Source organism: Equus caballus, chromosome 14 (assembly GCF_041296265.1).
Source record: "Equus caballus isolate H_3958 breed thoroughbred chromosome 14, TB-T2T, whole genome shotgun sequence".
Taxonomy (NCBI): Eukaryota; Metazoa; Chordata; class Mammalia; order Perissodactyla; family Equidae; genus Equus; species Equus caballus.
Genome location: NC_091697.1, coordinates 101,521,341 through 101,533,426, shown reverse-complemented (window position 1 = coordinate 101,533,426; position 12,086 = coordinate 101,521,341). Strand labels below are relative to the sequence as shown.

The 12,086-nt window shown below is 48.4% G+C and overlaps 2 long non-coding RNA genes across 2 annotated transcripts in view; both read right to left on the bottom strand.

Moving 5' to 3' along the window:
* The window catches only part of LOC111767904 (uncharacterized), a 34,693-nt gene extending 26,910 nt beyond the window's left edge, over positions 1 to 7,783 (bottom strand). Inside the window, exon 1 of the long non-coding RNA XR_011425711.1 lies at positions 7,396 to 7,783. This is a non-coding gene — a long non-coding RNA (uncharacterized lncRNA). The remainder of the gene's footprint in view (positions 1 to 7,395) is intronic.
* Positions 7,784 to 10,244: 2,461 nt separating this feature from the next.
* Positions 10,245 to 11,718, bottom strand: LOC138917516 (uncharacterized). The gene is made up of 2 exons (XR_011425712.1): positions 11,535 to 11,718; positions 10,245 to 10,738 (listed from the first exon to the last, which is right to left on the bottom strand). It is a non-coding gene; the product is annotated as an uncharacterized lncRNA (long non-coding RNA).
* Between the last annotated feature and the right edge of the window lie 368 nt (positions 11,719 to 12,086).

Here is a 12,086-nt window from a genome sequence, read left to right as displayed (position 1 = left end):
GCCCACATAGTTACCCAAGGGATCTGCTTAGCAACCAAGAGATGCTGCAAGAAGAGGAAAAGCAGATTCTGAAGATGCTGAGATGCTGAAGCACGAAGAGGAGAGAGAGGGCAGCTCTGACCTAGGGTTCTCGTTTGTTCTCTGGTCTCCAGAGAGGGCTGTCTGGGATGCCCTTCTTCCCCTCCCCTCCCCAGAGCCCATATGGGGCTTACCGTGTGAGAACCATCATTCCCCAGGAGGCTTGGCTATGCTTGACTAGATTTCTTTGTGCCACGATTTTTTCCTGACTACAAACTTCAGCCTATTTGTTGGAGGTTTTGAGGGGGTCTGATAACACCCCTCTTCGATGCCTGGGTGTTGAACTGAGAAAGAAGACAAAAGAGTAGGCACTGGATGAACCAAATGTGACCTGTTGAGTGACAAAGTGATATTGGAGAATGGGGCTTCTATCTGCAGGTAATGGGCTTCATCATATTGAATCCCAGGACTGAACTGAACCCCTCAACTTCAGCCCCTCCAGTGCACCTCCCATGAGCTGGGGCCTTCGAGAGGCTGTGCCCTCGGCTGGCAGGTGGGTGCTCTGGAGGAAGAGGGAGTGGCAGGGGCTGGCAAGTCCAGTGTCTCTTCTAAACCCACCAATCTGGTGACCCCTTCAGCCTCCCTGGGCAGAGGGAGTCGGGGGTAGGGAGAAACGGCAGTGGTACCCGCCTTCACGTGGAGGAAACCTCAGACACGGGGCCAGGCATTCCCTCAACCCAGATATGTTTACTGAAAGATTTGGAAAATACGAAAAGGTATAAAAATCAGTAGCAATCCCAGAGACATACTGTAATTCTCCTAGTCTAAGGCACCTTGTAGTGTTTCTTAAATTGGATGTATTTTACAATTATTGTATGTTTAACGTGTTATTATTATTTCTTCCTAAAAGACTTTTACTAAGCTTCTGTTGTCTCTTTCCCTTGTTAGTATCTTAGAAATGAGGAAATATGTTAAATTTCAATTGTTTTTCAAAGATAACGATTATATTAGAGCATTTCCCATGTCAACAGGTATTGAAAACCCCATAAATAACCACTGCAAAAATATTCCATCCTCTGAAGGCACTAGAATGGATTTAGCTAATCTCTGCCCCTTGGTGTTTAAGCTGGGGGGGCAGGAGAGGGGTTGTTTATTGTTTTTAGTATTATAGCTAATACTGTGATAAAATTCCTTGTACCTAAGTCTTTGCTCCAGAGGTGACTTTTTCCCACTTAAGAATTGGTCCTTGAATTCAGGATATTAACTTTTAAAAAGCATTGGCTTCACAAGACCATATTGTCCTCAGAAAAGTTATCCCAGGGAACCTCCTGGTAGAGTTGTCGGAGCGCGCTCCTCTCTCAGCAGACTCAGCAGCTCTGAACATCGTAGGACACCACCGTACAGTGGGTGGTCTTCTTCTCGATTTGAAGACTATTGATCCTTAACGCCCGTCCTGCCACTCCTTGTCAACCCTCCTGCCCTCCCTCCCAGTCCAGTCAGGAGTCTCCTGGGAGGGCGAGGCCAAGCACATGTAGGTTCATTGTTGCCACAAACCTTCGCTGCCAAACCCAACATAGTGCCCTGATGTGTTGGGCTCACTGATGGAGGAGAGAGGCACCCCTGGAGAGCCTGGAGCCAAAGCAGGCAGAGGGGCATCCACAGCTGCCTTCACCTCTGTCCACACTCAACGGCCCCAGTGACAAGGTGGCACTATGGCAAGGCACAGCACAGGGGGCCAGCAGGCAGAGCATTTGTCCTGATGCCTAGGGCGCACTGGATGAGGTCCCTCCCTCCACCTCCTTCTCTCCTCTCTACCCCAGTGCTCAGGTGTGGAGGAACCTTGAGCATCCTCTGGAGGCCAGGACACTTCACTGATGTGAATGCCATGCTGCGTCTTGGTCTCCGTCTGGCCATCCTAGAGGAAGCCAGGGAAGGCTTCGGCTGGGGTTCGAGGCCATGCAACACAGTTTAACAAGCACCTGCCGTGTGAAGGGCAGTGTTAAGTGCTGTGGGAAAGACAAGGCTTTTTATGGCCTCAGTTCCATGGATCCCCACCCGGACCCATCTGTTCCCTACTTGGGTAGAGGCAGGAGACTTCTCCGAGGAGGAGCAGCATTTGCTCGCCCCTCAGAACCACAGGCAGAAGCAGATTGGACTGTGGCAAATGTGAACCTGGCACGGCTACTGGAAAAAAATCTTCTTCAGCTCTTGGTTCCACAGAAAATAATGTACAAAAACAAAGGAGATCCCATGGACATTCCTCAGCAGGATGATTTCTACCCAGGTTAAGTACAGCACTCCAGGTCCTGAATATGCCCAAATTGCACTGTATTCCTTACCTGCCTTTCCACTTTTCCACAGGTTCTCTTATTGATACTCAGAGATAATGGGGCCTTAAGGGCAAGCTTTTTAGAGTGGAATTTGGTTGGGCTTTTCCTGGTAAGATGGCTCACCAGATCTGGCTGGCCAAGCTCCACCAAACTACGACAGTTTATGTTTAAACGGTTTCTAGAATTAAGGGGGCTTGTAAAATTTCCAAACGAGGTAACCTGCACTAGAGTGGAGCTTGCTGGTAACAGAGCCAAAGGAGCATTCTCAAGGGGCACTACCAGGCACGGTGGATGTGGACGAGAGAAGGCAGTCTCTCGTGTGAATTGTAGTCTCTCCCTCAGGAAGAGCGTAAGGAAGCCTCCCTTTCCCAGCACAGGCGTGAATGCAGAGCGCTGGGTGACCCCATGGTGGGGCAGATCCCATCTTGGGGGACACAGCTGCCCTTGGGGGTTCCTCCAAAGGGACTCAGGGAAGGTTTGGAGACAAATTGCGTGGTGTCGGAGGCCCATCAGTCCAATAGGCTCAGAGTTGACCCAGAAATCCTGGGCACTCTACTCTCCTCAGAATGGCGTCCTGTTCCCCTCTGGCAGAGCAGAGAAGAGGGAGGAAGCTTAGAGCCAGACACAGATCTTAGCCAGGCCCCGAAGAGCCTCAGAGCACAGGGGACGCAGAATTGGAGGCCCACTGGATTATTTCTCCTAAAGTGCCACCTGCACAATGAGATTTACTGCTGAGCACAGCATTGGGCTTAACCCTCGGATCTCTCCAGCCAATTGGAGAGAGGGTCCTTGTCCAACAGCCTTGACTGGGTTGGTGTCTCTGTTTACAGAATAGGGAGGAGACTGTAGGAACCGTGGAGGGGAGGCGGACCTCCAACCCAGCCATGGGGCTTCCCACTAATAACCCTCCTGGGGCTGCATTGTCTGCTGACCGTTTGAAAAACAAATCACGGAAAATAAGAAAATACATGAAAAGAACCGAAAGTTAACAAAGAAAATTTAATTTCACTAATAAAAAAAGGCTAAAAGATTAAGATGGGCTTAAAACCAAACATTTTAAACATGAAAAGACATTTCAAAATAAGCTTAGAAATAAACAACTTTGTTTGAAATTTCAACGTAAATAAAGGAAGAAAAAAACAACTAAAATAAATTAGGTTTAAAAATGAGAGCAATCAAAGGCCTCAAGTTCAAAAAATAAAATTTAAGAAATTTTGTATCTAGGAAGCTGGAATAAAAGCTGCAATTCCAAAAAAAAGAATATTAAGAGTGTTTTTTAAAAAGGAAAGCTACAACTAGATGAGATTTAAAATAAGCGGCTGAACTCCAAAAAGAGATTAAAAACATAAAAAGTGAAGCTATACGTGATTAAAATGAAACCCAAAAACCATGAGGTAAGAAGTTAAAAACATGTTAGAAGGTGAAGCTAACAATAACATAGGATTTGTAAACATTATAAAATAAAAGGAAAAATATGTAGAATAAGGTAAAAATGAGGAGGTTTGAAATGTGGAGGTGGGTGAAGGACAGAGGGGGTGAGGAAGAGACAGAGCAATAAATTCCCATGGACACAGCTTCCAGGGGGGTGCTCCTGCTTCCCCCGGGCAGTGGCCTCCACTCCATGGGGCACCATTTATTCTGGGGAGTGCAGAGCCAGGTAGCAGAAAGTCAAGAGCTCCTCCCCCTCTCCCAGTCCCAGACATCACCCCCTAGGCTCTCAGCTTGGTCTGACCCTGACACTATTTCTTCTTGTTCCTTAATTCACTGTAGCGAAGGCAAGGAATTTTCCAGAGCCACTGCAGCCATAGGTCAGGAGAAACAGCCATAGATCCTGCTGTGCCTCCCTCACCCCAACTCTCACAGGAAAAGGAGAAGACATAGAAATGGGCAAAAAGAAAATCAAATACGGACTGAGAGTGAAATGTCTAGAACAGGGAGTCGTTCCCCAGCACCTCCTTTTGATGACTTCTGCATCAGAACATAAAGCCCAGTGACAGGAAGTTCATCTTCTATAAAGTTGCTAAAGCTACCCCACATGTAATTATATATTCTTGCTGTATCGGCTCAAAATTGTGCAGAATAAAGTAACCTAAAGAGAAACCAAAAATAGTCACTTGGTTTCCTTTGCCAAATTTCCTTGAAAAATGTAAATGCGTGAGAATTTAAAATTAGGTGATCAGCTAACGAGAGTTTGTCGAGTATCCTGTGATTAGAGGCCAGCCTTCCTGGAAACAGTGAGGGCTCGCTGGGCACCAGAAGGGCACAAGGCCCAGGTCCGGCTCATTCTCTGGCTGTGACCTCCTTCCCATCAGGCTGAGAGCCAAAAAAATGTATTTTGGGCGTGCTTGGTCCTCCAGGGTCTCTTCTTGGTCCACTACTGAGACATCTAGGAGTTTTCTTTTTTTTTTTTTTCTTCTCTTTCAGAAGATACGTTGCCTGTAAGCAAGCGGGCATTTTACAAAAGAGCTGTGCTTTGCTTTCCTTCCTAATTGGCTTTCTTCCGCCTCAGACTGTGCTGCAGGTCTGACCACACAGCCTACGCAGCCTCACATAGGAGCCTCTGGTAAGAGCTTGGAGCATGTTTCAAAATGAATTTCAGATTTTCATGTTTCTGTTTATTAGTGTGTGCCCTGGTTAATCCAAGCCTCGCCAGCCTGTTGGTAACGGAGAGGTCCTATGAACTATAATAATCCAATAATAACCTAACAACTACACCTCCAAGTGGTCCAAATTTCTGGGAGTGCCTGTGGCAGCTCGCACCATCCCACTGAAGTCCTTCTGTTCTCCTCCAGCCCCATCTTTGCTGTCTGCTTGTGAGGCCACCGGGACCTGTGTGTCACCAAGGCAGCTGGGTCCCATGTCAGTGGCAAGTGGGAATCAGGGAGCAGCCTTCATCCCCATCCTGAGCCCTTTACCAGACTTCCGGAGAAGGTGGGCAAAGGCGTGGCCCCTTTTTGTGCTCATGTCCTGATGGTAGACCCTGACTGTGCTTCTCGCCTCGAGCTCACAGCTGCTGGTGCCGAGCGGCAAAGCCTGGAGCTGTACTTGGTCCCCGGGGGCCGTACCTGCCGAAGCCCTGGAGTGTTCCACACGGAGCTGTGGAGAACACCCACTTCCTGTGCTCTGGATCACACCTCACGACCTGCACTCAGAAACAGCCTGCTGGAAGACCTGGACACAGACCCGTGGGGTTGGCTCCAGGGTAAAATGTGACATAGATCCCATGTTCTCCTGCCAGAGGGATGAGTGCCCTCTCCCCATTCTGGTCAACAAAAATGACCCTCATGAGGGTCATCTCCAAGCAGGCCTTTCCACCACTCAAGCAGACGCGCTCCTGAGTGCTGGACCTCACCTTCGCCTCCGTCTGAGATCCCTGCTCCAAGCAGAGAACTAACCCCGTGACCCCAGGACCTTCAGCAAGGCATTTGTCCCCCCGGGCCTCTGTTTCTTCATCTATAAAATGTGACCTGTCCTTTTCGTGTCAGTTCTGAGCATCAAATGACATCGTCGATGACTGAGGACTTCAAAAAACTGTGAAGCCCTGTACAATACTGAGTTGGAGAAAAACAGAAGTCAGTCAATTGCTTTGTTTTCTTTCAGCCCAGAAAGGCAGACTTGTGGGAGGGGGTGGATTCTTCTCCCTAATTCAATAAGGCTGGCCCAGTTTCGTCTTTTTAAGCTACAGATCAAGTTATATGAATTATTTATGTAATTGAGTAGTATCTTGCCAAGAGACTTTAAAAGGTCACAGCTATTGTGGTTGGGGGTACGATGGTGGACTGGAGAGGCAGACAGCATTAGGAGGAAAAGGGAGAGAAAGTCAACAAGGGGCTGCCTGTTGTAGAATCAATCAAACGACGTGGGCCCAACAGTACCTGTGTAGAATGTACTGGATCAGTGCAAGTTACTTCCCTAGAGGGTGAAGCGAAGCTCCAGTGAAGATTGACTGGGAGGTTGGTGAACACGAGCACCCCCAGTGCCACCACTTATCCCGCGCCTGCAGCCCTGGCAGACATTTCTAGGGACTGTGGCATTCTTTCCATCTGGGCTGAAACTTGACCTCACATTCCTGCTCAAAGAAACGCTTAATGGTTTGGACTGGAGTTAGCATCCTCAGTGAAGCTAACTTTTTATGCTAGAAATCTTGAAGAGTATAGTTAGACCAGGATAGCCCACATAAGGACAGCAGTAGCTGGAAGCTACAATCATTTTTTTAAAATGTGGCCATATGCTGGAGGCAACTGCTTCATGAGATGTTCGGGCAATCGGTGGTGGTGTGTGGGAGGACCAGGGACCGAGAGGAGGGAGCGGGTCAAAGCTGAAGCTGAAGGATCCTAGCATTGTTCACCTCCCCTGAAGCCACCCCCAGCATGCGCGCGCACACACACACACACACACACATGCACACAGACACACACACACACACACTAATCCCCTCAACTGTGTCACATATTTAAATATTTAACTTTATATTTAGATTTAAATTAATTAAAATGGAATAAATTTAAACATTCAGTTCCTTGGTTGCACTAGCCACATTTCAAGAGCTCCCTAGCCATCTGCGGCTAGTGGCTGCTCTGTTGGGCAGCGCAGAACATTTCCTTCATTGCACGAAGGTCGACGGGCACCGAAAGCAAATCCCACTGTGTGTCTTACTCATAATCCTGCTTAATAGCCTGGCACCCTGGCTCGTCCTCTCCTGTGGGAGTTAGTCACACAGTATTATTAGACACTCACTTCTGACTGCCCTCTTACCTTCCCCTATGCAGACAGAGGGAATCAGGCTGGGAGAAAGAAAGAGAGAAAATGCACAATTTCGAGAATTGAAGTTATTTTTCTCCAGTGCAAAAGTTACAGAAAGAACAGATGGCACTTTTTAAAAAATGAAAATCTGGGATGAAAGAGAAGGAAAGAGCTGAGCATGAGTTTGGGGGCTGCTGTTGGTTTTTCCTGACCACCCCAGCCAACTCAACATGGTCGTTGTTCTATCTGTGAAATACACAAATGTTCGTAGTTTCAAGACTGGGGTTGCAGAGAGAACTCTTACCTTTACATTCAACTGAAAGAAGATGCTTCCTTTTACCCAAACTTCTTATGATTCTGTGATTTCCCATCCTGCCGGTCTCCTGGTGCTGGCTGTTTTGTGCATGAGGCAAAACAGATAAGCTTTGACCTTGGAGCTGCTCCGTGGGATTTTCTGCAGATGGTTCTCAATAATAAGGTGTTTGCTCATTTGTTTCTAGGTTCTTTGATTTCAAAATAAAAGTGCAGCCAAATTGACCCATGGGGAGAAAACAGATTAGGCAGAAAACAGCATCTCTTTAGATTTCTTACTCTAACGCACTCTGATTCCACCCATGAAATTGTCCCACCAGGATGCTGGCAATAACAGAACAGGACAGGCCAGGGAGAGGTTGAGCGGAGACCTCAGTTCTAGGCGGGCGAATGTCAGGGCCAGGAAAGTCAGCTGAAGCTGAGAGGACAGACAAAGGCCACAGGTTTAGAGCCAGAGGCCAGGATCCAGAGCCCAGGAGGTCAGTGAGAGGGCAAGCCCAGCTGTTCCCGCAGGCACCTCAGAGCCGGGCGCAGGTGCGGGTGGTCTCGAGCCCACAGGGTCTATCTGGGTGTGGGTCCTGGCGCTGACTGAGGCAGAGAAAGACAGGGAATCCTGATGCACTAGAGCCCAAGGGACTTTCAGGACCCTCTTCTGGCATCCCCCTAAAGAGCTGGAAGATAAGGAGCACCTTGTTAAGCACAGAACCCTGGGACCTGAACCACACCTCCTGAAGCTTGGTCACCAAGGTGTCTGATGAGCACTTCAGGTGACCCTGCTCTTCGAAAGTCTGGGCAACACTCTTTAAGCCAGTGGTTTTCAGGCTGGGCCCCACAGAGCCCTGAGGTCTCTCAACGCTTCCTTAGAGCTACAGAAGGATGCAGTAAGAAGGAGGGGGAAGGACTGAGTGTGTGAAAGTCGAGGCCCCCCACCCTGCTACAATCTGATAATGGTGACTAATAGGAGCAAATGCTTATCGCACCCTTCTAGACTAAGTGCTACACGTCCATCAGCTCTTTAATCCCTACCCTCACTCTCTGAAGCAGGCATTATTATAATCCCCATTTTATAGATGAGAAAATTAAGGCTTAGTGGATAAGTCGCTTGTCCAAGGCCACACACTCAGTAAGTGGCAGAGCTGGAATTCAAACGATAAAAACCCTTCCCATCGTGTTATCCTACCCTTGAAGAAGCCCCACCTGTATGTGTTCTACGTGTTGTTGGGCATCTCGTAGTATTTAGTCTATAAAATGGGTTCTACTGCTAACAAAGGTGTGAAAACACGTATTTAGTCTGACCCCTACCTCTTATACAAGAAAAATCAAGGGCCCAGAGAAGTGACCTTGTGGTCACAAGATCACAAAATGGGAACATAAAGTTTGGAGATCTGGCCTGAACGAGGCTGGTGGCTTCCCTAGAGGCCGGCTCTGAACTGGGCTCTGCCCAGAGCCAGCATGTGCCCTGGGCCAACACCGCCTGCGACCTTTCCACCTGCAGACTGGAGGGCTGCCGCCTCATTTCCTAAGCTGGCGGACGCCATCTGCTGAGAAAGAGTTATGGCCCCTCTGAGGCCTGGACCGGGTACCAGGGACACTCAGCCAAAGAGGAAAGGAAAGGTCAAGGCTTATTGTGAGTAAATTTCTCATCTTGTTACGTGAGACCATGACTCCTTTGTCAGCCCGCCTCGAGTCCCTACCACTGCAACGGAATCTGATCCTCTTTTATTCCTGTCCTAATTACTGTGCATGTGGCCTGGAGCTTCTGAAAGGGAGAAATGTTTTCTTCTAGGTGGCTGCATTTCAGGTGCTGGTGACTTACTGCTGCTTCTCTGGGACTGGCTCATCCATCATTCGGAGATGTTTTGCAACTGAAGGGCAAATGCGTTTCTCAGAGCAGCAGCCTCCACTCTCATCCCCAAGCCAAAGCCAGGCAATCAGGAAAGGGCTAGGGGAGCAGCCATCCCCTGCATTCCCAAACCCACCATCTGGGAAGTGAGTGTGCTGCCTTCTGCTCCCACCAGGGAACGGACACAAGGCAAGATGCCTGGGAGGGCTGCCCCTGGGACAGGGGGTGTCTGTCCGCCTGCCATCCCTCTAGGGGGAGAAGAAAGGGTTTAGAAGCTGCATATTCTTTGCTTGAGGAATCCAGCTGAGCCTCCGAGTTGATTTATTTGATGGAGCATCCAAGACCCGATGTTTTTTCCAGCGCTGCTGTCAAAACTATCTTTCCGTGTTGAGAAATCAATTTTCCTCATTTGGCTGAAATGGCTTTACAAAATGTACATTTGAGAGAGGCCTTCCTTCTGTAGGATACTTCTTGAATGGTGTGCCTCTTGACACATGCTCTCTCTTGGAGGCACTTAGATTAGACCGGGTCTTGACTCCCTTTATGGCCTCCTTGCCCTCTCAGGTTTCTGAAGAAGGCGGTTCCACCAGGTAGCTTGTAAGCATCCATTCCCATTACCTAGCAGACGGATTGCAGACAACTTCTGCTTGCATCTTTCAAAGTAGTCATACCCCTGATGCGTCTTAGGAGAAAGTCCCATGCTAAGCAAATTTGACCAAGGAAATCTGACAGGTACAGCAAGAGACAGCCCTGCAATGCCGCATCCCCATGTGGGAAGACAGCTGAGCGGGTAAAATGAGGGAGGAGCACAGGTGCATTTAGGAGGGAGCAGGTGCAGGGGAGGCTGGCTCTACCCTTACGCTCTCGGGGGTCTTTTTGGCTGGGCCTGAGAATTAGATGGACAGAAGACAGATCAACAGGAGAAAAACATACAAATTTATTTAATATAAGTTTTAGGTGACACGGGAGAACCCGTAAGGAATGAAGACCCAAAGAAAGAGCAAAACCTACTTGCTTTTATGGTATATTGAACAAAGAGAGGCAATGGTAGAAAAGCCACCACTCTGCGGGGAGGCCGAAGGAAGATAAGAATGATTTTAACAAGGTCTGTTTGTATAGAATTCTCTTGATCTCAACTTATCCTGGATGATAAGAACGTTACTTTCCTTCTGGTGTAGAGAAGACATCTTTCATATGGGAATTTATCTCCTGCTTTTAAGAAAAAGAAGAATCGTCAGAGTGTTTTTCACATATTTGCTATTTTTTAAAGTGCCTTTATCTCAAAATAGTCACTATGCCAGAGTGGCGTATTTTGGGTCGGCATGTTGTGAACTCCTTCACGATGCAGGATGAGAGAGGCAGCAGAGTGGGGTAGCTAAGAGTGTTAGTCTTCTGACCAAGCTGGGTTTGAATCCCGGCTCTGCCACTTACAGCTGTGTCTCTGTGAGCACATTCTTCACTCTCTTCTTGGTGGCTTCTTCTGAAAATAGAACTTCACAGAGTTGTCAGAATTAAATGAGGTAAATGACATAGAACGTTTAGCCCTGTGTCTGGTACATGGTATGTGCTCAATAAGCATTAGCTGTTATTATTTACCCCTTTCTGGGAAATCATACGGATCCCCTGGCCTAGATGGGGACCTGGCCAGTGAGGTTTGGATTCATCCCTGACTGTGGTTTCTCACCCCCTTGGGCTGCCATGTTTTCCAGCAAAGTTGGCAAGTGGAGGGGACCACTCCAACCTGCCATGAGACGTCGGGTTCAGCTTCCTGAAGCAAGCAGGCTGGATGGCAGGTGATTCACTCAGAGGTGAAGTCCTCTTCAGTCTCCTGTCCCCTCCATTCTGCTATGTCAGAGGGACTTTTCAGTTAATTAACAGAGGAAAGAGCACTTACATTCAGCTCTGCCTTATAAAAAGACCTGCTGGTGTCTTTGCAAGCCCTGCCCCATCCCAGGCCCCAAGGCAGAACATGTGTGTCTTGTTTTCAGTCTTCTCAAAAGAAGGGTGAATGACTCTCAGATAAATACACAAGCCGCAAGAATAATTAAATGTGGCAGTGTTTAAAGTCAGGCCCTGGCTTATTACTGTCCTCCCACCCCCACGAGTCTGTGCAGAGCCCTTGAGCAGAAAGAAATAAACACTCCTGGCGCTGCGTGGCGAGATGCAGTCAACCATGTTTATGAACTGCATGCAAGCTCCCCAGCCGCAGCCTCAAGGGCTGTCCCATGGGTCGATGCAGCTGTCTAATAAAAGACCATTTTCGTAATCAGTGTTCAGTGAAAACGTACCATTTTCATTTATGGAAACAGCGAAGCCACCTGCTATTTAAAGGCCCCCTCCTCCTCTTCTTCCTCACCCTGGGGCTGAATCTTCCAGCTCACTCCCTCAACCAGCTGCGTCTTGTCAAAGTTCCAGGCTCCTCCCTCAGAAACATAAATCTCTCTGACCATCCACCCTGTGTGCATTGCTTTCTATACTCGATCTGGAGTCTGGGATTATGGCCTCACGCACCAAAATAGCTTCAACAAGAGTGGTCAGCTGAGGAGGAACGAGGTGTACCCTACCATGTGAAGAGTAAATAGACAATGCCTCTCCCTCAGAGTCCCGGCTCACTGCTTCAGTCCGCGCCCGTTCCCACATAGCTCCGGCTGAGTCAAGCACTGACAACGGAGCAGGCGGAGAGGAGAGAGGAAGAGAAGAAAATGCTGCTGTGGAGACAGGAGCACAGGAACCCAGAGTGAAAGGAAGGCCCTGGGAGCGAACAGAGGGAAGAAAGCAAAACAAAGAGACAGATGCAGCAAAACCTCTCTTAGACAGGCGGTTTGGGGAATGGGGCATTT